The sequence below is a fragment of the Uloborus diversus genome, chromosome 9, assembly GCF_026930045.1.
Source record: "Uloborus diversus isolate 005 chromosome 9, Udiv.v.3.1, whole genome shotgun sequence".
NCBI lineage: Eukaryota > Metazoa > Arthropoda > Arachnida > Araneae > Uloboridae > Uloborus > Uloborus diversus.
The window spans coordinates 14,311,230-14,337,114 of NC_072739.1; positions in this window are offsets into that span (position 1 = coordinate 14,311,230).

Genomic DNA, 25,885 nt, shown 5'->3' on the forward strand with positions numbered 1-25,885 from the left:
ACAATAAATAAACAAAGATCCCTAAATTACCTAAATTTAAAGAAATAACCAAATAAAATTAGCAATGTAATGTGAAATGTCCGGCGATAAACATAAATGTTTCAAAAAATGCTCCCTCCACACGCCATCATTAAATCATGAATACTAGTAGATCGTATACAACGAAAAGTACCTCTCGTTGGAGCTTTGAAACCTTTGGGACCTCGCACGGGAGAGGCAAACAACCAGTGAGAAAAATCTTCAGGATCATGTATGCAATTAACGGCTACAGTTGTTATGCCATACTTACGCTGAATAATACTATGACCCACAAAACCATTTATTTGAGCTTTTAACAAGATGAGAAATCCTCCTTCAGTATGATGAACAATGATATAAACATTTTGACTGTTGTATATGAGGCAAAAGCTCAGTAGCAGCCAAATACTCGACACGTGCTTCTTCGAGACCACTCGACGACGTTCGGGTTTAACTTCGTGAACGTTCGGCATTTTCCGGCGAAGGGGCGTGTCGCCATACGCCACCGCTGCGCCTCACGCTTTACAAAAATAATTAATTTGCTTGTTTGGCACCGACTCAAAACTACTTAGGTATACTTACATTAATTTAAGAACTGAGTTATTAAGGTTAATTAAAAACTCTAAATTATTACAAAAATATATACTTAGGTATACTTACATCAGTTTAAGAACTTAGTTATTAAGGTTTAATTAAAATGGTTTATTATTTTTTGCTTTTCAGTTTTTTCGGCGGTTCAATTTTTTTGTTAAAAAGTTTTTCCTAAGGCTTTCTTGAAGAATCAAGTGCTTTTGAAAGTGATTTCATGTAGATGCGTGCTATTAGCTGTTAAATTAGCAATATCTGCTTTTTTTTTTTTTTTTTTTTCAAATTTGTGGTTTGAAAAGAAATAGATTGGAAAGGGATATTTCTGAGTCAAATTTTTTATTAACAATATAATGAACATTGCTAGAATGCTGTCGAATGCGAAAAGTTGACATTTTTCCCTTCCAGTAGAAAAATATTTTTATATATGGATTATATCGTATTCCAGATTCCAGATACAAGGTATTTTGCATCGTTTTACATGTGTTTTATGTTACTACAAATGTACACACATAAAGTGCTTTCCGCAGCTCAACAAACGTTTTTGAAAATTATTTGTGTCTTTAAGAGCCAGACTCGTCAAATTTCTTTAGAAGGTAGATACACATTGAACATGTAATTCATAATATACAGGAAAAATCATCGAATTTCAGAATCGGGACTAGAAATTTATTTGGTTGAAACAAGTATTTCGTTGCATTATAATACGTTGTAATAGGTTTTACTGTATTTCTCTTTAGAAAACTTCCTAAGGAAGAAAACGATGCATAGTTAGACCCCAAATAGAATCGTGAAACGTTTCTTATGGGGTCGTAATATTACTCCTCATTTTAAGACATGTACGATATTATACGGTTTTTAAAACATTAGATGAGAAACAAAATAGCATAATTTTTATTTTCAAGTGCAGCAATGCGAATTGTAGCTAATTTTATTTTTATTAAAGAATATTTCCTAGCTTACATTTTGTGTCATAATTCCTGCGTTTTACCTCAAGTTTTTATTTATTGCCGGAACAATGAAAAAAAAAAAGTTAAAATACTTATTTTTAATTAACTGCTTTGAAAATAGCTTAAATATATCGATATTGTCATTAACTGCAAGTTTTGAGTGTTTAAATCAAAAAATCATGTACTCGTGTTATTCCATACTTTTCAGAGCGAATCAAGCTTGTACAGACAGTCTTTCAAATTAAAAAACATGTTTTATATTTTTTTAAGTACGTTTGCTTAAATATTATTTCTCCAACAGCGCTATCATTTTTGGAAAACAACTAAAATTCAGGACAATATGTATTCTTCCAGAAAAAAATAAGTTTTTTTTTTTTTGAGCAATTGCGAATGCTTATTTTCTTTACTTGACCAAAGCTGATATTGCTCTGATTTTTCAGATTGTCATGATGACAAGAATAACTCTAGCTCGTTGTTTTAATATTTACAAAGAAGTAAAACTTTCGTCGCCATGGTTACTAATTGTTTGTGTTCAATCAAGGTTTAACTTAAGTAGATTTCACTTTTAAAAGGGGAGGGGGGTGTAAAATTACATTTCAGGAAAAAAACCCCATCAATGTGGAAGAAATTAAAAACAAAATTTCATTCAAATACAAAATTTCCAGATTACTAATACCGACATTTAAGATTGATAAGAAAACAAAAATACAGAAGGCTTTTTGATGTCTTCAGAAACTTTTCACAATCGAAATAGTTTTTTTTTTTTTTTTTTTTATATCTTTTTAAGAATTTGGAAGCTGTATTTTTGGAGAATAAAAATACTTTTCAAAAACATTTATTCAGTTGCGGAAAACATTCCGTACACCAACATGCTCATTAAATACATAGGAAATCATGAAAAATATATTAGTAATTTAATATGATTCGGTTAATGTAAAAAACACACCATGCTAGAATTACTAAGCATTGTATGTATTAGTTTTTATGACGTTTTCAGCCTTAAGGTGTGAACAATATAGAATGGGGGTTACAAGTTTTCACTGCTTTCTATTTTCATTCTCAGAAGCTAGATCAGTATTTTAATACAATGTAGAAAAAATTAATTACGGGCATTAATGGTTTTCAGGTCACATAAGCACCCCCCTCCTCCTCCCTTAAAAAAACATCATTAAAGATCGTCTTAAATTTCGTTTTTATGACTTTAATTTCGAAAAATTTCGGAAAGGGAGTTTGCGAAAAGTCCTTCTTTGACCATAAAAAAAAAGTTTCTAAAATTGCATTTTTGGAACTTTGATTTCAAAAACCTGCATGTCCCTGAACGTTACTAAAGATGGCCTACAATCATGTTTATAACACTTTGAAATTTTGCCTCCCCCCCCCCCCCCACCCAACATCACACTAAGACTGCATTTTTAGACTATTTCGAAAAATTCCGGGGAAAGCTTCCGAACTCCCATTTTCCAAATACTACCAGAGATCGTTTAAAACTACATTTTGAAAATTTTATTTTCGAGAAAATTAAAAGGCATAGCCCCCAAACAGAGTGCTTGGAAAAATAGGGAGTATTTCTGAGTAAATAGTATGCTTACGATAAAGATCATATTAATTAAATATAGAAATGGTTCCCTCTCTTAAACAAGAAGCTAAATCCTTTCTCTCGCTGTATTTACATATTACTAGGAGTCAATAGAATAGAAAATGTGGGATCTCAAAAAAAAAAATTTTTGTTCAGTACAAATGATAAAATTACTAATAATCATTTGATTAGAACATTCATTTTATTCTGTGACTGAAGACACGATACTATAATTTTTCAGCACAGAAGTGCGTAACACAGAACTTTTTTTAAAAAAAGTTTGTCTTGGTTTTTCTTTTCTTTTCTTTTTTTTTAAATTGTGAAATACCCTTACTTGTACTTATAATTGCTTTCCTAAATGAAAGCTGTTCATTTTCATTTTTGTCGTAATTTTATGTATTTCCTGCAAATCTGTTTCTTGCCCTTTTTTTTATTTTTTATTATTGATTCATTAAATGCAAGATGCATGAAAACGAGGCAGAGCGATAAAAACTTTAAAATCTGGCAGAGCGAGGCGTTGAGATTTTTTTCACCTAAGTATTTCGAGATTTTTTTTTTTTTTTTTCAGGCAGATATATATCTAGGTAATATTTTCGTACCTGCTGAGAAAAAGGACAACCCTTAATATTTATTACATGACAACTAACAAGGATCAGATACTCACAAGAGTTATTAGAAAATTTTAATAAAAACTCAATGTGTTGAAGCAGAAGCACTATATACACTATATGACCAAAAGTATTGGGACACTTTCAAAAATTCACATTTTTAGGGATTTCTCGAGAAATAATAGACCAATTACTCTATAATTAGCTTCGCATAAAATGTATACTCTAGTTGTCATTTTCCAATAAAAATTAAGTCTGCTATTCATTTAGGGACCAACAACAAATTGATTAAATAAAAAAAAAAGGTTTTTTGATCATTTTTCATTGTAAATTGCTGGGAATAAGCTATAATTTTCAGAAATGAGTTAAAATCTATCAAAAACTTATTTTTATATTTATGTGAAAGTATCTCTTATACGAATGGAAATATAAGCATTTCTTTCAAAAATGCAAATTTTTTTTGAAGGTTTTCGCCTCATATCACGCAGAGTATTTTGTCGAACGTTACTAAACTTTTAGAATATTTGACAGCATTTTAGAGAGACATAATAATAAAATTTGAAGTTAAAATATGGAAAAATTGATGAAATATGAACAATTAAAGCAATTAATTTTCCACTGCGCATGCACGGAATATAGCAATTTATAACGTTCATAATCCAAAACTCAGATACTTCCTACAATCCATGAAAAAAATTCCACCGCAATTTCTTTAAAATTTAAAAAGTTATCAGCGATCTAATGAGCCGAATTTCTATAATTCTAGGATATGCGACGAATGGTAAGGGGTCGTTTGCAAACTGGCAACACTTTCCTGCCATCGTTACAGAGTGATTCACGATAAGAACGTATATTTTGTTGCTGGTCCCCTAAATGAATAGCAGACTTAATTGTTATTGGATTTGACGTCTGGAGTATACTTTTCATGTGAAAAAAATTACAGAGCAGAGACCAATTGGTCTTTTATTTCTCGAGAAATCCGTAAAATTGTGAATTTTTGAAAGTTTCCCAATACTTTTGGTCATATAGTGTATGTATTACCTCATGTATTTTGCCGAATTTAGTAACTGGGAATTTGAGACTCTAAAAGTGCTAGGTTTAGCTTTATTCCAAAATTTCAGCGTAAGATAGTTTACAAACCTTGAGAGTGGGTGAAGGGGTGATTTGTGCCTTTGAGTTTGGAGCAGGGTGAGCACCCCTGCATACAAACAAAGATCACAGAAAAATCTTTAATTTTTCAAATTCAGGAAAACCTTCTCCGTTGCCGTCCGCGACTTTGCCGTTATGCTCAATTTGAAAGAACTTTCACCATAACAACCCCTTGAGAAATGCTATCGTAGCCTTCTCATCTGCATATAGTAATTAGATAAATAAATAAATATTTTTTCAAAAAGAAAAGGATTCAAAGATAAAGATTGGGGAAATTTTCTGGTCACCAGTGATGAGAAAAGGCAATTATAGTAGCCATTTTTTGTAGTCGCCACTCCATTTGTAAAACAGGTAACTAACCAACAAAGTAACATTTAATTTACCACTAAAATATAAGTATTATCAGTTCAAATAAAGGTTAATGTAACTAATTAGTGGCATTAATGTTAATTGTACATTTAAGTATTAACTATGCAAAGAGGATCTAGTTTCATTTTTAAGAAGAATGTTTTCTGACAAGTCGGATGGGGTTGGGGAGGGTGGCAAACAGGCAGCGGAAGCGAAACAATTTCGCCAACCGATAACTGGTATTTTTAGTCCCCACTTTTTATTCGGCACTTGGTTTTTCAAATACATTAAGTAGGATCATCCATTTTTAAAGAAAATTTTTTGGTTGGAATTTAGAGTTCATTTCGTTAAAATTCAGTGTGGTCATGCAGGCTATCTTTTTTTTTTCCTTCCTTTTTTGAAATCATCAATTTTCAATAACGAACATTTTTCTAAAAATAAAACGAATTTATGAATTTATTTATTGCAAATATTCATTTATTCGTTAATTTTTCCTAGATGAGATCTGAAACTGTATTAATGGGGGAAAAAATCTTCGTTTCAAAATTAATTTTAGCGCGAATACAAATAAATTAATATCACAAGTAGGATGCAAAATGCTCGGCAATGTAAAATTCCGCGCCTTTTACATTGAGTTATTTTTCTTTTACCTATGTAGTCAAGACTCAAGAGGGAAAGAACTAGAATTTCCTTGGAAGGGTCTGTAAAAAGCTGCGGTTTCATTTCGCCGACAGCTATACCTCCCTTGACTTGCACAGCAGGGGGAGCGTCCGGTCTGTCCCCCTGCAAAATGTGACAGGTCACATGATCCACACTTTCATCGGTCACCGTCCGTTCTATTGGTTGTTGAAGTGTCAATCATTTCACTGATGTACACTGCTTTCGTTTAAAGAAACGGCCCATTTTTAAGAGAGATCGTTTTTCTTCCCCACTGAAGAGCAGCCTTAAGTTTGCGGATGAAATCCAAGTAGTCAGGGGGATCTCCACCACAAAGAAGCTTACTAACTCCTCTACCCGGGGATCTAAATTTTGGTCCGAAATATGGGGGAGGGGGGCGAATTTGTTATCCAAAGTTACCGGCATAGCGCTTTGCAGGATTTTCTAGATATTGAAGTCCTGAGCAGCTAAATAATCAGAAATGTGGAAAAATTTCTGAAAGGTGAGGAATTTGATTTTATCAGTCAAAGCATGACTCACCAGCGACTCCGTCACTTGAGCATCCGGGATCTCATTCCGGCCCAAGAGTTGGAGTATCTCATTCAGAGCTTCATCTGCTCCGTCAGGGAAGAAAACATCGGAATATTTAAACATATTCCTAGTCGTTTATTGGAACCTCCGTAACCTCACTGCAAGACAGTGGTGAGTCATATTGTGGTGGTGCGATGACTTCTATTTCATCTTCGGATCAGAAGGGGGATCCGCCCATTAAGTTGATTGCTTAAGTGAATAGGGGGTGGGAGATGGGGTAGACGCTGGAGCTGGTTTCAGCGAGCCGGGAATACTCCCGGAAAGCTTCCGCCTAGCTTTCGGCGCCGCTACTCCTGCAGCGGCGGGTTATCCCTTAAGCCTCATATTCCTGCATCCGTGCCTTACGACATACAAAACTTTCGAATGCGCGCTTAATTAAGAATCAGTGAAAGCTCAGATGTAATCTTTGCAACAGCCTCCCAGAATTGGATTCCGAGAGGAATAACCTGAAATATAGACAGGGTTTTTTCTTCTAAACGGGGAAACGCTGCTTTTCAAATTATTAAGAATATCGAAAATAAAAAACTGGTAGTTATAAATTGCAAGGAGAATAATGATTTGTCATTTTATTTATTTATTCATTTATTTAGAAGCTAAACAGTTTCACATACATGGAGGACTGCGTGCCAGCGACTTGCCTCCGGACAAAAACAGGAAAGAAAAACAACACGATAGAAGAAAATAACACCCAGACAGTGCCGCGCCAAGCCTGATCGGCGCCGTCGTGAAAATGTCTTTTGAGCGCCTTCATTCAATGGCGTTCGGGGAAAATATGGTTAACACATTTTGTGAGGTTTCATAGACAAATACAATGTGGGAAAAAAACACTTAGGCATTTAATTAATTTTTAAAAAACAATGTAAAGATTTTGTGTTTTGTTAAAATGTACACTTAAATACATTTATCGAAACATAGGTTTACGTATAGTTTTTAAAAATAGCATTGAAAGCAAATTTATACATATGTATATTACCATGCTGAGATATCTTATCTTTAGTATTAATAAAGCTGAAAGTCTGAATATCTGTCTGGATGTCTGTAACGCGCATAGCGCCTAGACCGTTCGCCGATTTTCATGAAACTTTTCACAGAATTAGTTTGTAGCATGGGGGTTAGCACCTGGAAGCGATTTTCCGAAAATTCGATTTTTTTCTTTTTCTATTCTAATTTTAAGAACATTTTACCGAGCAAATTATCATAACGTGGACAAGCAAATTACCATAACGTGGACGAGCAAATTATCATAACGTGGAACATGGGCGAGCAAATGAACATAGCAAATTGGCGAAAAATTTATTATCCATTATATTTGTAAATATAAAAGCTAACCAAATGACCTTTTAATTTTCTACTACGGGCAAAGCCGTGCGGGTACCGCTGGTACTAAATAAACTGATTGGCACTATCGCCTAAGAGTTACGAAACAGTGACGCAACCAGAAATTAGTTTAAGACTGGGCGGACGACACTTTTTTTTTTCACATGAACTTAGCTTTAATTCTTCATCAGCCGAAACACACAATTTTATACGATCTTTGAAGATGTAAAGGGGAGAAAAAGTTTACGGAAATCTCTCCAATGTTTTCGAAATAGATGTCTTAAAAACGCGATTATAGACTATTCTTGCTACCGAAGACTTAGCAAGTTTCTGTTCCATTAAGTGTCCCCTCAATGTTTCGACATTTAAAGTCCTCAAAACGAAGATTTTAGACGTTCATAATGGTATTAAGAAGAAATTATCAGAGGTTCTCCCTATTAATTTTTCGAAATTGTAATTTTAAAAGCTCAATTTTCGTCGTTCTTTAGTGATATAACAGGGTTTGGGACAAACCTCCTCGAACATTTTTTTGAAATTAAAGAAACTATCTTCAATATTTTTAGGGCACGGCGTGTTGAGTGGATCTCTTCAAATTGAGGATAATCTGTAATGTTTTTTTTTTGTTGGGGGGGGGGGTTGTCTTGTTATTTTGAAAATGTTTTCATTTCGATACGGAATTAAAAGGATGAAAAATAAAAAGGGCAATAAAAGAAAGAGAAATATGGTTGGAGAGTAATTAGCTGACAAAAAAATCTGCAACATGGAAATTTTTAATTAAAAAAATTATATTTAAAAGATCTAAAATTTCCCCCGTTGACATTTTATAAGCTGAAGCATGAAGATCTTAACACTAAAAATGAAATGTTTCTACATTTTCCTATTTAAGTGATTAAGAATATCATAAAACATTTCATATGGAAAATGGTGGAAGTTAAAATCTTCATTAATTGACCAATACTACCCTCTAAAATTTTTAATTTGCATTTGAATCATTTTCGAGTACCCCTTCGGTATCAGTGCGAGACGCATCCCTACCCTTTATTGACACCGCGGACTTTTAATACATCTTAAACCGTTAAAATAAAAAATATGAACTATTAGTACATACCAAACGTAGCTCAAGATGCTGATGTAGTCCGGTCAGTTTAGACAATTGAAATAACAAAAATTCCGGGAAAGCTAAATTTTTGTTGAGACCTTGGGTTTGTCGATCCCATGTGCGCTAAAAAAAGTTATTCGGGGTCAAAGGTCAAAATTTTAGGTTTTTTTGGATTTTTCTCAAAAACGGTAAGTTTTATCGAAAAGTACCTCAGACCAAAGTTGTAGATCTCAAAATTCTCTATAAAAATGGTCCTTATGATTTTTATCTCCAAGACCAAACCATTTCCCAGATATTGCGTACTCTCAAAAGACAGCCAGTCACTTACAGAATCCCCTCTACTCGCATGGCCTTGAATAACATCTGGTTATTCTAGTCCATGTGGCGTCGTTCACATACCCATGGGTGCCCAACCCACTAAGGGCATGGGCGCAACCCTCAATATCACGGAGCCCCCCCCCCTGAAAAGCAAGAGCCCCCCTGCAAAAACTGAGAAAAATACCCCTCAAAACAATCCCCCTAAAAATTTCGATGGCGCAGTCTGGGCTATGACCCCTTCTAGGTGGGCTGACGTACATGCATCTTTTAGAGTTAAATGTGCAATTCGAGTGAATAAACGTATTTATTACAAGCGTCTACTGTTTGTGTTAATCAATATTTAAGAAAAATGTCACAATTTTGCTTTATTTGCAACAAACTTTTGACTGAAGGTGAAACTGTTTTGCTGGGCAGTCGTGGAATGCCAACTTTAATCGATGCAAGTCTCGGGAGAAGTTATAAGGATGCTGATTATTTAAGAAGTCAAAAGTCCGTTACAATTCGCGGGGATTGCAGAAAATCACACACACGGAAAAGTTCAATCTCTGCAGCAACGTGAGAATTTAATTCCAAGGCCAAATACTTCAAAAGTAAGTCCTCGTCGTACTGTAGCGCGATTAAGTGAACTTGAATCCAGCTTTTGTTTTCAAAAACACTGCTTATTTTGTGGCTGTGAAGCGGATGAGAAGAAGAGAGCGCAGAATTATCGCAGAAATATTCATAAAGCAGCAACTAAATCATACTCAACATTAAAACGTACAAGGGCAGCTTTTGACAGACCTCCGAACGATCTTTAGCTAATTTTAAGAGGGATTCTTTGAATGCAAGTGTAGAAAATTTAAGAATTGTTCTGCGATAATTCTGCGTTCTGTTCTTCTCAGCCTCTTCATCCGCTTCCTCGCCACAAAATAAGCAGTGTGTTTTACAATAAAAGCTGGATTCATATTCACTTAATACCGCTCTAGTACGAGGTGGACTTACTTTTGAAGTACTGGATATGTTCATTAGGGTGGATTGAAAAAAATAAATCTGATAAACGCTAAGTAATACCCCGGAAAAGTTACCTTTTGTAGAGATATTTGGTTATGCAAAAGGATTTCGACCGCAAAAAATATCTTGAGGTGTCGCTCCGCCTTGAAGTTGATTATAAATGCATAAAAACTGGAAAAAGTTATTATAATTTCATCAAGTATCAAAATTTGATAAATTTGATGTTATCGCTCTTAAGAGCAGACTTTTTGTGTAGATTACACATTGCATAAGATCATTTTAATAATAAACTGTATTTTAAAGTTCCACACATGCGTTGAATCTTGAATTTGACCAATATAGTGTCAGAATTGATTAACACAGTGTTGCTCCGTACCTAGAGAAAAAACATTAGAAGTTATTATTTGTAAAAGTTTGCTTTCATATTAATTAATTCTCACATAGATACGGAAAAAAAAGAGCATTAAAAGCCTGTCTTATATAGAAAAAAAATGTTAATTCTCCACTTAGCCCATAACATTGGCTCAAAATGTCAAATTTACCTATGATAGAGATCAAAGGTTAAGTATAAAAATTTTAAAATATAAATGTGACTTGCAACAGCCCTCGTAAGTCAAACTTTAAGAAAAAAGATGTTGCTAAAGAAACTTTAATGGGTTTTGAGCCCTCAAACTGTAACCACATTGAATACAATAAAACATAAGTTTGGCGTGCGAGTTGAACTATTTTGCTTCTCATAATTTTCAGTTTTGATTGAAATTGTGGCTTGATGGTATTGTAGCTTAATATTTCTAGATTCTAATCTGAATCGAATAAATCCATCTCTTTTGATTAGACAACAAACTGTACCTGACACTTCTTTCTCTTATTTTACCTTTCGTCTCGCTGCTTTAGTATGACATGTGAGGTTTTGAAAGCCATACTACTCAGTAAGTATGCCATCAAGCAATTTCCTTCAAAGTTTTATCGAAAGTCCCCTTTTTGAAAAAGGGAGCTGCCGAGTTTTACCAGTTCTGCTTATCAATGAGCTCATAGTATTCTCTCAGCTTCAAAATTGAAATCTGGAATTATAAATGTTCTTTGTCCATCTTCGAAGTGGTCGTCGTAATCCGTCTCGAAACAAGTTCTCTGATGGTCATCCGCAATACTAGTGATTATTTTTTAGATTCTAGTGACTATTTTTTAGATTCTCAAAGTAACCAGTTTGCAGAACAAGAACTGATGATCCAAACATAATACGATGACAAGTTTGAAGAATTGGATTGTATAGCGAAAATTTACAATTCCAGATTTCAACTTGAGTTCTTTGATAAGCAAAAGTGGTAAAACTCGGATCATCTTCTTAAAAAAGGAATATCAGATGAAACTGTAAAAGAAATGGTGCTTAATTGCGTAACTATTGAATTATATGATTTCCAATACCTAAAGCAGTGAGACGACGCGCAAAATTAGATGAAGATGCGTCAACCACAGTTTGATGTCTAACCAAGAGAAATGGATTTTAGAATCTAGAAATCTTAACTACAATGTATCACAAAGGCCAAACATTGTCAGGAGTAAAGATAGTAATGCGACTCGCCAGCCAAACTATATTTTATTGTATGAAATGTGGTTACAGTTTGAGAGCTCAAAAAACATTTAAGGGGGGGGGTGTTTAGAGGGGTATTTTCCTCAGTTTTTGGAGAAGGCTCGTTTTTGAGGGGGGGGGGCTCCACGACATTGAGGGGTGCGCCCATGCCCTTAGTGGGTTGGGCACCTCCGGGTACGTGAACGATGCCACACGGATTAGAATAGCCAGATGTTATTCAAGGCCATGCGAGTAGAGGGAATTCTGTCAGTGACTGGCTGTCTTTTGAGAGTACGCAATGTCTGGGAAATGGTTTGGTCTTGGAGATGAAAATCATATGGACCATTTTTATAGAGAATTTTGAGATCTACAACTTTGGTCTGAGGTACATTTCGGTAAAACTTACCGTTTTTTGAGGAAAATCCAAAAAACTTAAAATTTTGACCTTTGACTTCGAATAACTTTTTTGGCGCACATGGGATCGACGTGGACTTTTGGCAATTGATTTGTAATGCTAAACCCAAAGTCTCTACAAAAATTTAGCTTTCCCGGAATTTTTGTTATTTGATCACTACTTTTATGTCTAAATTGACCGGGCTAATGTTACTCTCTACATTTTTTATTTTAAAATATTAAATGTCATTCAACTAATTTGAAGAATAGATTTAAGACATAATAAACAAATGAAAAATTTGCTTCTGGTTTTCCGTGTATCCGAAAATCGGAGAATGGCAAACATTAAACTTTGGAATACAGTGTACATTTTTATTTCATATCTCAAAGTTATTTCGAGTTCAGCAATCAAAATGGTTGTTGCACCGCCTCGTACGTTTACCCAGAGCGTGAAAGCATTCACGGCTGCACATTAGGCACATTAGGAAGAAAAATGCTAATTTACGCATTAGTTAGCGTCAAGTGTTTTCAGAGTAAAAGCTTGCGCTGTGGACTAGCATGTTTTGACACAACAAGGCAATAAGTTTTTCTTTAAGGCAGCGAGACAGATTAATTGTTTCATTGAGCAGTATAATTTCAACCATCATTTATATAATGAAAAGTTAAATTTTAATTTTTCGGTTGGAAATTTTTTCCCCTCTTTGGAACATTTTTGATCGCGCCTTCTTGACTCTGGAGCCGTCGTGCGCCGCACGACTTTGCACATAGGGACGGCGAGGCCCTGCACCCAGGGCAGGGCGGGAATCGAGACCACAACCTCCGGCTTAGAAGCCGAAGCTTCTACCACAAAGCCACGGAGGCCCCCAGAGAAATAATTTGTTAACGACTTGTTTCTGACAAATTATATTACTGGTTGTGACAATTATCAACACCATGAAGGAAGTATCATAGTTGAATGACATTTAATATACAGTTGAGTGGTACTAATACAAATAAGTTATTACATTTTCAAACCAAACAAACAATAAAAATAGATAGAAATTAGTATTTTGTGTGGCCATCACGCGCCGCAATAAGAGCTGCTACAAGAATCGGCATGAAGTGAAACAAAATTTGAATATCTGCCTGCAGAAGAGACTCCATATTGTTTGTATGCCCAACCAAAGTGCGTGTGTCGAAGCAACAGGACGAGGATCACGAGAGAGACGCCGCCCAACGAAATCCCACACATGTTCAATCGGTGACATATCCGGGGAATATTCAGGCCAAAGAAGAAGCTGTACCTGTTGCGAATCAAGGTAGGATTTTACAGTCCTGGCGACATGCGGACGGGCATTATCCTGCTGGAATGCAACCCCTGGTAATCCTTGCAGGATAGGAATAGCTTGGCGCTATAAAACTTCGTTTATGTATTAGGTACTGTTCAAATTGCCCACAAGTCGTAGCAATTGTAATCATCCATGATATGCTATGGCACCCCAGACCATAACTCCGGGTGTTCGTCCACTGTGGCGTCCGATAATGCACTCCGGAATGTGCCGTTCACCGCAATAGGGCCTGACACGAATTCGGCCATCATGGTGTCACAAATTGAAGCGGGATTCGTCAGAAAAGGCGAACTGCTGCCAATCAGTATGCCACTCCTATGCACATTGACCCATGGTAGCCGCAGGCAGCGATGGTTTTGCGTGAGAGGAATCGTGTATAAATGAATCCTTGCGCGCAGCCCACGCTGCAGCTGACGTCTCCGAATTGATGAAGCACACAATGAAACACCTGTAGCAGTTGACCATTGTGCTGCCAATTGTTTAGAAGAACCTGTGCGGTCCGTCAGCGCCACACGCACCAGGTGTTTGTCATCGCAAGCTAACGTCACATTTCGGGGTCCACGCCCGGCTTTCCGAGCTGTCCGACCTTCGTCCGTCCACTGCTTTCAAACACGCATGATTATGCTGCTGTTACGCTGCACACAAGCGGCTACTGCACAATAAGACAATTCACCTTCACGAAGGCCAACGATTCTGCCTCGCTCAAATTTCGCTTTCATTCGTTGAAGAGGCATAGTAATGATTCAGTTAACGTTTACTCTAGCCTATAACCACCGATAACAATACACGCCTCGCTACAGCCGTCTATTTATATTCGGTTCGATCCGCCGTTCAGAGGGAGCTGCTCAGCATACGCATGTGCTAGCGGTCTGCAATTCTAATCATTTGCATATCATGCCCTACCTTACATTTCCTGCAATTTTCAGCTCACTCGTGTAAGTCCTTCGTGGTGTTGCAATTTTCACAAAGAGGAGTGTATTATGATATTTTCGCACTCGGCGATTACACAAGGATGTTCCTTCTGTTTTTCTAAAAGTTGCCTTTTAAAAAGTTAATTTTGCATAAAAAAATTAATTTGCCGTTTAAATTCATACGAAATAACATACGAGAGCGCTATTGAGCAATGACGTGGTGTAGCACGATTTTCACGCTACTGGTTTATCTGACGTCACTAGTTTATCAAGAGCTTATCATTTTTTGAAAATTGTACATATTTATAAACAATTCAAAAAATCACAACATCTGTATTCGGCAGAATAAACCATAAATATCAGAAATTCAACTCATATCGATTATTATAAAACTTAAAAAATCGCTTGTCAAGGTATGACGGGTGAAAATTGCGTCTACATTTGAAGGACGCCATTGCCTGTTTTGGGGATATTTAGAGAGTTGAAATTGAAACCCCAACTCCATGGGATTGACCTTAAACTCCAGTAAGTAGCGTTAAAAATTGACCATTTTTTCGTTTCTTTTTTTCCGTGAAATGACAAACTTAAATGCAAAACTTTCAAGATTCGGATCGAATTAAGCCTCGTCACAACAAAGCCTTTCCCCGCATGTTAAACATTACCAAAACATATTATCAAATTATTATGCCGTGTCCCGAGTTTCATTCTTGAAACACGCGTGTTACTCGATCATCAGCTATTATTTATGATAGGATAGTAATACCACCGATTTTTATTCGACATTTCGAATTTTATTAGAAAAACTAAATGTTCAATTCAGCTCATGAATCAATGTTTTAAAAGATGATAGAGTAACAGTACAATCTCTTCCCCTCTCCCTGCTTTAAGATTTTTTTTTTTTTTTTTTGCAAATAAGTAGGAGTGGTTTTTGTTGTTTTCCGGTAGTATTTTTATTTTTTGCTGTCCACGCTCAAAAAAAAAAAAAAAAAAAAAAAAAAAATCGGAACGACGATTTAGCGTTTTTGTATTAAGTTATTCAAAGAAATGAATCAGCCGATAGAAAACTGGGAAGCGTTCAGGAACACATCAAATAAGTAAAAAGCTTAACCTTTAAATTACATTAAAATGTGAATATAATTCGGTAACTCCAATATTTATCACCATCATCGACAAGAGATGGCGTTACAATAACCTAGCCTCATGCCCCTCTAACAACTTTGCCAAAAAGAGATCCTCCACCAGTACACAAACAGGGTTACCTGGCGGCAATTACAAAGATGGCGTTGCTATGACAATGATTCCAAACATTGTACACCAGTCACATGATACATCTGTGAACGAATTTTCCTCATCAGTAAGAATGAGAAAGTTCGGTCTACTCTTATTATTAGTCTATTCTCCAACCAATTCGAGTTGTTTCCTTTGTAAATTCAAATTTCCAAAACAAATTGTTAATTTCCTCGCCATTAACTCCAAAAATCGCAATAGATGGCAGTGTTATGGTCGTGCAGTTGAGTGGTTGAGAGTACACGCAACCCAACGCTTCCTATATACTAAATGCCTAACAGCTTGGCCTCAAAAAGAGTTCCTAAACCGGTACACAAATAACGCTACCTGGCACCAATTACAAGGATGGCGTTGCTATGTCGATGGATCCAAACAATTCAAACATTTGTTTCGCAAATATCGTCTGATATTTAGAATAGTTTTCATCTTTTGCTTCTTGGTTATAATCGTTTTCTCGCATTAAATCTCCTGTGAAATTTTTGTCTCTGTGTATTAATTTTTTTTTAAATATCGTAGCGCTTTAAACATTAATGCGGTTTTCTTTCTTTCTTTCTTTCTTTTTTTGAAATGTAATCATTTCAATAATGCCTCGAACCTGTTGTATAACTTTTTGCACTTCTAGATACAAAAAAAAAAAAAAAGAAAGAAAAAATTAGTTTTCTTCAAATTCCTCCTGATGTATATCAGGGAATATTATGACTAAATGTCATAAAAAAAAACAAGGTAAATATATTTTTTTCTGTGTGGAATTATGATATCATTTTTTGGAGTGCCCTGCAATCCTAGTCGATTGCCCTACCTTATAAGTCCCCGAGACGAAAAATTTTCCCCACAAAAAAAGGGGGGAGGAAGACAAGGGAAATCCTCACCGGTTTGTAAAAAAAATAGCATGGTTTAACGATCTTTAAAGGGGTTTTTTTTTTCCAAAAGAAAAAAAATTAAAAAAGAAAAAAAGTTTAATTAAGGGTCTAGAAGCTTTTTGTACGCTTCTTCGTTTTAGAATTTTGGTCAAGGCTTCAAGGCTACCAGAAAAATAGTTCTGGAAAGGTTATTAGTGATTTAACTTTCTGGGATTTTCAATAACTGGTTCATCGTACCAGTACCAAACCTATAAATAAAATTTACTGCGCTTCAAAGACAGGATGGACTGGATCCCCCAAGAGGGCGCCACCCTTGACTACCAAAGAGCGAAAAAAAAAAGCGAAAAACGAAGTCGCACAGGTTTGAGGGTCAGGCTTCATGCCCTAAAATATTCGATAAAATAAAATGAAATTTAAAAAACAGGTTCGAGGGTGCAGGAAAACAAAAATGAGAGAAGGAGCTCGATGGTACAAAAAAAAAAAAAAAAAAAAAAAAAAAAAAATCCGAGAGCGCTCAGGACTGATGTAGCAAAAGAAAGAAAAAAAAAATTAATTTGAATTCTGACATCTTGAATTGAAACTATGTTTTTCGCAATCACGAATGTGTGTATGTAGGCGTGTGTGTTTGTGTGTAGGGGTTATGTGTATATGTGTGTAGGTATGTGTGTTTGTCTGTGTGCTGGCACAAGTGTGTGGGTAGTTGTGTGTATGAATGTGTTTGGGGGGGGGGGTATGTATATGTGCGTGTAGGTATATGTGTTTGTGTCGGTGTGCAGGCATCAATGTGTGGGTAGTTGTGCGTATGTTTTTGTGTGTGTGTATGTGTTTGTGTGTGTGGGTAGTTGTGTGTATGTTTTTGTGTGTGTGTATGTGTAGGTGTCTGTATGTATGCGTGTGTGTATGTGTTTGTGTGCGTGCGTAGTTGTGTATGTATGCGCATGTGTGTAGGACATGGATGCAACCTGGAGACGGCTTTCGCTATAGGAGCATCATTGTGAGGAGCCGGTCGACGGTGTTGGTGCGGAGGGTGGCGGTGGGAAAAATCAAAAGAGGCCAAAAACAGTCAAGTGAGAACAATATAAAGTAGTTGAGCAATCGTGATTGCTCAAAAAGCAGCTGAGGTTTATGAGCAAAAAAAAAAAAAAACCCGAAGGCGTACAGGTTTTAGGGGGGCAAAAAAACGAAGATGCGCACAGGTTCAAGGGCTCAAAAAAATGAAGAATGAAAGGGGGGGGGGGGAAGACGAAGGTCGACACGTTCTATGGCGCAAATAAAATAAAATGCCGAAAAAGAAAGGTTCAATGGTGGGGGAAAAATTAAAAAGAAAATCAATTTGAATTCTGAAATTTTGAATTCAAATTATGTTTTTCGCAATCACGAACTGCGACAGGACCCTACTCATTGGAGTTATTGTTTCTAGAAACGGCTCCTGTCCCCCCAAGAATGCCTATCCTCATGGGCGGTTACGTGTGCATAATTGTGTGTGTGTGTGCGTATACCTGTGTGTACGCACGTAGGCGTGTGTGAGTGTATGTGTTTGAAGTCATGTGTTTGTATGTGTGTGAGCGTAAGTGTGCGTAGGACATGGACGCCTCCAACCAGGAGAAGCGGATAGCTCAGGGCCGGGGGACAGCCGCGCCTGCAGATGCCGGTGGTGCTGGTGTGCCTGGTCCAAGCTGAAAAAGGAACCAAACGCCAAGGACGGTGAAATAAAAGCAAAAAGCATTCGCGATTGCTCAAAAAAAAAAAAAAAAGAAGGCGCACTGGTTCGAGGGCGTAAAAAACGAAGATGCACAGATTCAAGAGCGTAAAAAAAATGAAAGAAAAAAAAAAGAAACGAAGTCACACAAATTTGAGGGCGTAAAAATAAATAAATAAATAAATTTAAAAAATTCTAATAAAAAAATTTAAAAAAAAAACTACAAATCGAAGAGAAATAATAACTTCTATGGTAATTTTAATATTGATTTTTTGATTGCTTTTTATACTTTTTTTTAAATATTAATAATAATTGCAGTAATTGTTCTTTGCATTTAAATATCATTACTAGTAAATAAATTACTTCTTTTTTTAATTGCTCTTTCTTTCTTTATTTCTTTTATTAAATATATATATAAATAAAAATCTTACCGATCCGCGAATTTTTTTCTGATCCGCGGGTAAAAAATTGTTGACAAACGCAGATTTAAATTAATTAAATATTTAGCTATTAAATTCGCATATCTTCGACAGATGGCATCAGCAAAGGTACGGACTGGACTCATTTGCGTTACGTTAAAAGCAGTTAAAAGCTAGAAGTTGATATAATAGTGGAATTTAGTATTAAGGAGGCATTACTTAGGGAGAGCACATCCTCTGATACGTCACCTGACCGCAAAAAACCAATCAGATTGCGCTGTCTTCATCCTGGTCTTTATACAGGACTAAAATCAACCTCCAGTATAAAATTTCCTGTACGGGATAGGCGGATGAATACCGGATTGACTGATTCCAGTTTCTCGCGCATTTTAGATATATATTCATCGAATGGGAGATAGATCGTGGGCGCGCATCACATTTGGAAGTGGTGCCTGGAAACACAGAGGAGAGACGTCAGGTATGCTTTGCAGTTAACCTCTCAGAGCTTTAGATCGAAAGGATTGCTTGATCGGCTTAATTGTAATACGTTACATGGCGGCAAGTGATGGAACGTTGCTTCTCCGATTATAAGTAATAAGCAAAATAAAAAAATGGGAGTTAAAAATACAAAATGCTCGCTTCTGACAGATTATTTTTGCACTTAGGGAATACATCCAGCTGTCCAATCTGTGTTCCTAAAAAATTAAAATTTTCCATACACATCTGTTTGCCCTTCCTTTTGAGTCATACGAAATATCATACAAGAGTACCATGAGCAATATGTATAAACAATTGAAAAAAAAAAGGCAACCTCTACATTCGGAGGAATAAAACGAGAACGTCAGCATTTCATAACCCATATCGATTGATATAAAATAATAAAATAAATAATTTACGAACAGCGGAAGTAAGACTTACATTCCGCTTTTAATTCGAAGCAATAAAATTTCGATTCATCTCATGCAGAAGTGATGAACCACAATGTTTTGAAAGTTGACCGAGTAGACGTACAATTACTCCCCCTGTATACTCTCAAAATTTTTTTCAGACAAATAGCGTATACCCTCAAGCTTCAAAAACTTTCATTTATAATTCAGGTTCTATCAGCACATTTTTAACTTTTCCTAAGGCAATAAATAATATTCTGGGGCTGCATGATTTTATAGAAAATTCCTCGATATTTTGCATGCATTGTTACGCTCATATTTTAAGTGTAGTTATTCCTCGCTTCTTCGCGCTTCGACTTTCGCGGCTTCTTCACTACATCGCTGATTTTTCTGGATTTTTTTTTTTTTTTTTTCAACATAGTAATTAGCCTTTTTAATGCGTTCGTGTAAAAGTTTTATACGTAATACCTTTAATGAGGATAAATGTAGAGGAAGAACGGGGGTATATACGGTCACTAACTGACAACTAATTCATCATCGAACAAGTTAAGCTATTTTCATAGATTAGCAGTCTTAGTGTGTAAGAACTGCACGTGTGTGTGTAGTTTATTTCCCAATAATTAACAATGTGATATCTATTTCGTCTAATATGTCTTATTTATTCCTATTTTTCGCAATGTATCAAGTAACACAAATGTAATGGTGGCTAAAGGAGCTGTTTCATGTCTATGTTAAAAACCTATATAAGTTGTCGTAAGTAAGTTTTCTGCGCTCTAATTAGGAAAATATTCGGTATATAAATACAGAATCCTACTTCGCGGAAATTCAGTTATCGCGGTATAGTCTGGAAAAAATCGCGTTAAAGGAGGGTTGTTTATTTAATGAGAGTACTATTTTTGAAAAACGTATGGCACATCATCTAATACTTTTTCTGGGCCTCTTTAAGTATGCAATCTAAGAGTGACACAAGATAACTCTCTGAGAGTTAAAACCATAATAAATTATTTCCATAATTTCAAAACAGATGATTTAACGCCTGCAAAAATTTAGAAAATGATTCTTTTAGTGGTCCAACAGCAATGCCCTTTGTGACGTGCTACTTTCCACGTAGCCCTACCGCTGGCCGACCTTGATAGATCACATATGATTCACGTACATCGCCGTCCAGTCTGAGCAGTGAATAGACTGGAACACCGTTAGGTCCTTTGGCAGTATCGCACCTTTTGAAGGCCGATTACCATGGTCGCATTTTAACTTATGCCGAGTGCAGTAGGAGGGTGCAGTCCTTTGTGCAGTCTTTGGACAAGCAAATCAAATCTCCTCCTGATTTGGCTACGACCGAAGTGCAAAGAAACCGACCAATTAAAAAAATTAATTACTGTTTAAATCTTTCACGGCCGGCGTCAATATGGGGAGTTAACAATTCCGGGTTTATTGGCCGTGGTCTAATTGGAGTAGAAATTCCAGACGCTTCGGCTAGCTTTGCTGCAGCCATCATCAGTGGTTTGAGTTTGGTGAAACTGATGGAGATAACATTTCCGGGCTTATTGGCCGTGATCTGATTGGAGTACTCAGTCTCACAAAAACTCAAACTACTGATAATGGCTGCGGCAAAGCAAACCGAAACGTTTGGACTTTCTACTCCAATTATACCACGGCCAATAAGCCCTGAAATGTTATCTCCCCATAAAAAAATTAATGTTGACCCGGGCACACCTCTTGGTAAGTTCCTGTGAAAGAAAATTTTTTGATCGAGGAGACAACGTTACTACTCCGTGATGTGGAGTATACAAAAATACCTGCTTTCTCGCTTACCTGGGGTGCGGAGCAATTGCTTACAAGTTTCGGAACTGTGTACCAGAGGCATAACTGCGCCGTTTCATCATTTACATACGAACTGTGCGCAATCTCGGAAAGTTCTCCGTTTGAGGCAATGTGTCAATAAAATATCACGTATATTAATTTCGGCAAACGAAAGTCTGACATATTGCAATAGTAATCGCAAAAAAAAACACTATAAATAAGAGTTAATTTCTTTAATTTTTTGGTTAAATATTCACATTGATTGAACTTATTTAAATATTCCTTTCATTTTCTCACAGAAGGAAAATATTTATCTGCTTTGAATTTGTTTGCAGATTGACAATTGAGTATCTTTGCTTGAGCCCGAGCCCGAAATCTATTTTCGGTTCTAGAGCCCGTGTCCGCTTCGGGCCCGGGCTGAGCCCGTCACATCTCTACTGATTAGTGAATAGACTGGACACCGTTAGGTCCTTTGGCAGTGTCGCACCTTTTGAAGGCCGATTACCATGGTCGCATTTGAACTTATGCCGAGTGCACTGGAAGGGTATAGACTTTGTGCAGTCTTTGGACAAGCAAATCAAATCTCTTCCTGATTTGGCTACGACCGAAGCGCCATTAACCGACCAATTAAAAAAATTAATGTTGGCATGGGCACACCTCTTGGTAAGTTCTGGGTGAAAGAAAATTTTTTGACCGACGAGACGACGTTAGTTTTTCGTGATGTGGAGTATAAAAAAATACCTGGTTTCTCGCGTACCTGGGGTGCGGAGCATTTGCTTACAAGTTTCGGAACTGTGTACCATAGTCATAACTGCTGTTGTGCCGTTTCATCATTTACATACGAACTGTACGCAATCTCAGAAAGTTCTCCGTTTGGGGCAATGTGTCAATAAAATATCACGTATATTAATTTCGGCAAACGAAAGTCTGTAAATATTGTAACTACATGAAAATACCCCAGACTTCATGAATAAATTTTCAGTCCATGTAAACTGTATTTTGTAGTAAGTTACCGCCCTCTCCAGCTCACGTGATTCCTATTCCGGGCTGATGAGTGCTAAAAAGCACGAAACTGCAGTCCTCGGATGGAATAACTGAGCTGGCGGTGCATTTTAAGCATGTAAACTGTATTATTACTTGGCAAAGTACGTGTACCACTAACTTTACGACTACGCCACAGTATTCAAAAGGCTAAACAATCCTTGTTGATTTTTCAGAGTGTTTTCAAGAGGGTTGTTCTTTCACAATGGCATAAATAAATGGTTACAAATTATGAACCCTAAAGCAGGAGTAATATTAAATCACACAAGCGGATAAATTTAAGCATTTTATTTCCTTCTTGCTAATGTTAAAAAGTTACTTTAGTAAGAAGAAACACTTTAAAAAAGGAATAAAAATTTAAACAATAATTTACCTAGCTATTACATTTTTTAGAAAGTCTTTTTTTTTTTTTTTGGTTTTGCCTTACTGTAAAAATCCCCACAAACTAATCAGATATGAATTTTATAAGTCAATGTTTCAAATGTAATTATCCTAAATAATCCTTTACAGTTTTTTGTTATTATTTTATTTTATTTTATTTATTTATTTATTTATTTATTTTGGTCATCTGTAATCGAATTTATCATTTACTAGGCCATGAAGCAAACCGGCCGGGACAACGAGATTTTGTCCGAAAACCGGGAATGTTCGGTCAAATCGGGACGTCTGACAGGCCTTACCTTTATGTCACAGAGTAAAAACTTGTAAACAAAGTTTTAAAAAATATCGAATGCAAACATTTACAAAACTTGCGTACAAGTATTTCGGGGTTGCAAGGAAGCAAGCCCCTTTACAGCATGAAAAATATTATATTTCGAAGAGAAATTGAGTCACACAATAAACAGCAAGACAGAGTAATATTTTATTATCGTTATAGAAAGTGAACGACATATAATCGAATAACTTTGTAGATGATGTAGTGATTTCATTCACAAATAACTTTACGCAGTGCAACGAGTTGAAAAAAAATCATGATCGCCATCTATTGACAAGTAGAAGAAACATAAATATTTTTGGATAAATATTATATCGATGAAGGAAAAAAGTAAAATTTAGTTGAACTTTGAAAGCAATGAAAGATATTTATAGTTTTATAATTTGGGAAGAGTTCGATATCGTAGACATTTGGCTACTTTTTCAAAGTTCGCCAAATTTTTTGGTGCCAAACCCTAGGGGTTGTTTTTTTTTGGACTTCCGATGTAAACAAAGCGAAAACGTATGTTTTTTTTTACTCACTCTTCGGGAAAATGCAATCAAATGGGGATTTTGACACTTCAGAAGTGAATTTTTTTTTGCAAAAAAAAAGATTTTTTAATGAGAAAGTCAAAACTTTTCAAAATCGCCTTTTTTTCAAAAACCAATATAGCTATGTCAGTATTACAATTTTAATCAATGAAATAATTGGTAAAATGGGTTCAGTTAGGAATTAATCCAACAAGCATACACTTTTTATTTAAAAAAAAATCTTGAAAAAATAGCTAATTTGCTCACTTTTTTGGAAGTTACACATAAAAGGGAAGAGTAAGTAAAAAAACACTTTTTCTCTTTGTTTACACAGAAGAGAAAAAAAAAAAACAAAAAACCTCTTGGGTTTAACACCAAAAAATTTGGCAAACTTTAAAGCTAGGGATTCGGTTGGGTTAGCTAATCAGAGTATTTCAAGCTAACCGTATCCAGTTCACGGGACGAGGACCCACCCCAGCGGTGTGAACCATATTTTTATAGCATCACAAATTATGAAATAAATGACAAAAACAATAAACCTCGTGCAAAATGAAATAATACCAAAGAAATAACCTATTATTTTAACAAATCGGCACGGTAAAACATTGCATTTAGCCTAAAACCACGCTGACAAAAATAATAAACCTGGTGCAAAATGAAATAATACCAAAGAAATAACCACCTATTATTTTAACAAATCGGCATGGTAAAACAATGCATTTAGCCTAAAACCACGCGGTCAAAACACTAAATATCCATTTTAATCAGACAAATCATGGAATAAATGACATTAAAATAATAAACCTGTTGCTAAAGAAATAATACCAAAGAAATAACCTATTATTTTAACAAATCGGCATGGTAAAGCAATGCATTTAGCCTAAAACCACGTCGTTAAAAAACTAAATATCCATTTTAATCAGCACAAATCATGAAATAAATGAAGTAAAAATAATAAACCTGGTGTAATGGAAAATAATACCAAAGAAATAACTCATTATTTTAACAAATCGGCATGGTAAAACAATGCATTTAGCCTAAAACCACGCGGTTAGAAAACTAAATATCTATTTCAATCAACACAAATCATAAAATAAATGACATAAAAATAATTAACCTGGTGCAAAAGTAAGTAATACTAAAGAAATAACCTATTATTTTAACAAATCGGCATGGTAAAACCATGCATCTAGCCTAAAACCGTGCGGTTAAATTAGAAACCATAAAATAGAATTAAATATGGACATTTAAAGCAACAAAGTAATAAAATTCGGTGCAAGAGAACATAAATCGAGTAAAATTATTGTTTATGAAAAGAAAAAAACGGGTTTAAGACCAGTTAAGATCGGCACGTGCATTGAAAAAGTGATAAAATGATTGAAAAAAATGCAGGTTAAACCAAAATGCAGCGCAAATAAAAATTTTATGAAAATGATAAAAATTGTTTAAAAATAATAATAATAAAAACAGTAGTACTCACGGCTTTTGTGGCAAAATATGTAGAGCATGATTGCGCGTTGCACATCGCTAAAACGGTTAGCGAGCTGGGGGGTGGAGAGGAGAGGAAGGAAGGGTGCATACATGTTTCTTGCTTTAATGTCATCTGTTGTACTTAAACTTTGTCATACGAGATTGCTTATTTGGCCTCTGCTGAACATAAAGCACGAAAAAAAATAAATAAATAAATAAATTAAAAAAAGAAAACTTAATTTGAATTTTGACATCTTGAATTCAAAATATGTTTTTCGCAATCACGAATGTGTGTATTTAGGCGTGTGTGTTTGTGTGTGGGGGTATGTGTGTTTGTGTGTAAGGGTATGTGTATGTGTGTGTATGCATGTGTGTTTGTGTCTGTATGCTTGCGTAAGTGTGTGGGTAGTTGTGTGTATGAATGTGTGGGGGGGATATGTGTATGTGTGTAGGCATATGTGTTTGTGTCTGTGTGCAGGCATGAATGTGTGGGCAGTTGAGTATGTATGCGCGTGCGTGTAGGACATGCATGCAACCTTGAGACGGCTTTCGCTATAGGAGCAGCATCGTGAGGAGCCCGTCGACGGTGATGCTGCGGAGGGTGGCGGTGGGAAAATAAAATCAAAGGACATCAAAACAGTCAAATGAGAACAATAAGCAATCGTGATTGCTCAAAAAATCCAACGCTTCACTATTGTTAGTGAGGAACTCAAAACGTGTTTCTTCAAATGGCTCAAAAGCTCATTTCTGCAGATACTACGCTTTACCTTGCCACGGCAGTATAGTTCAG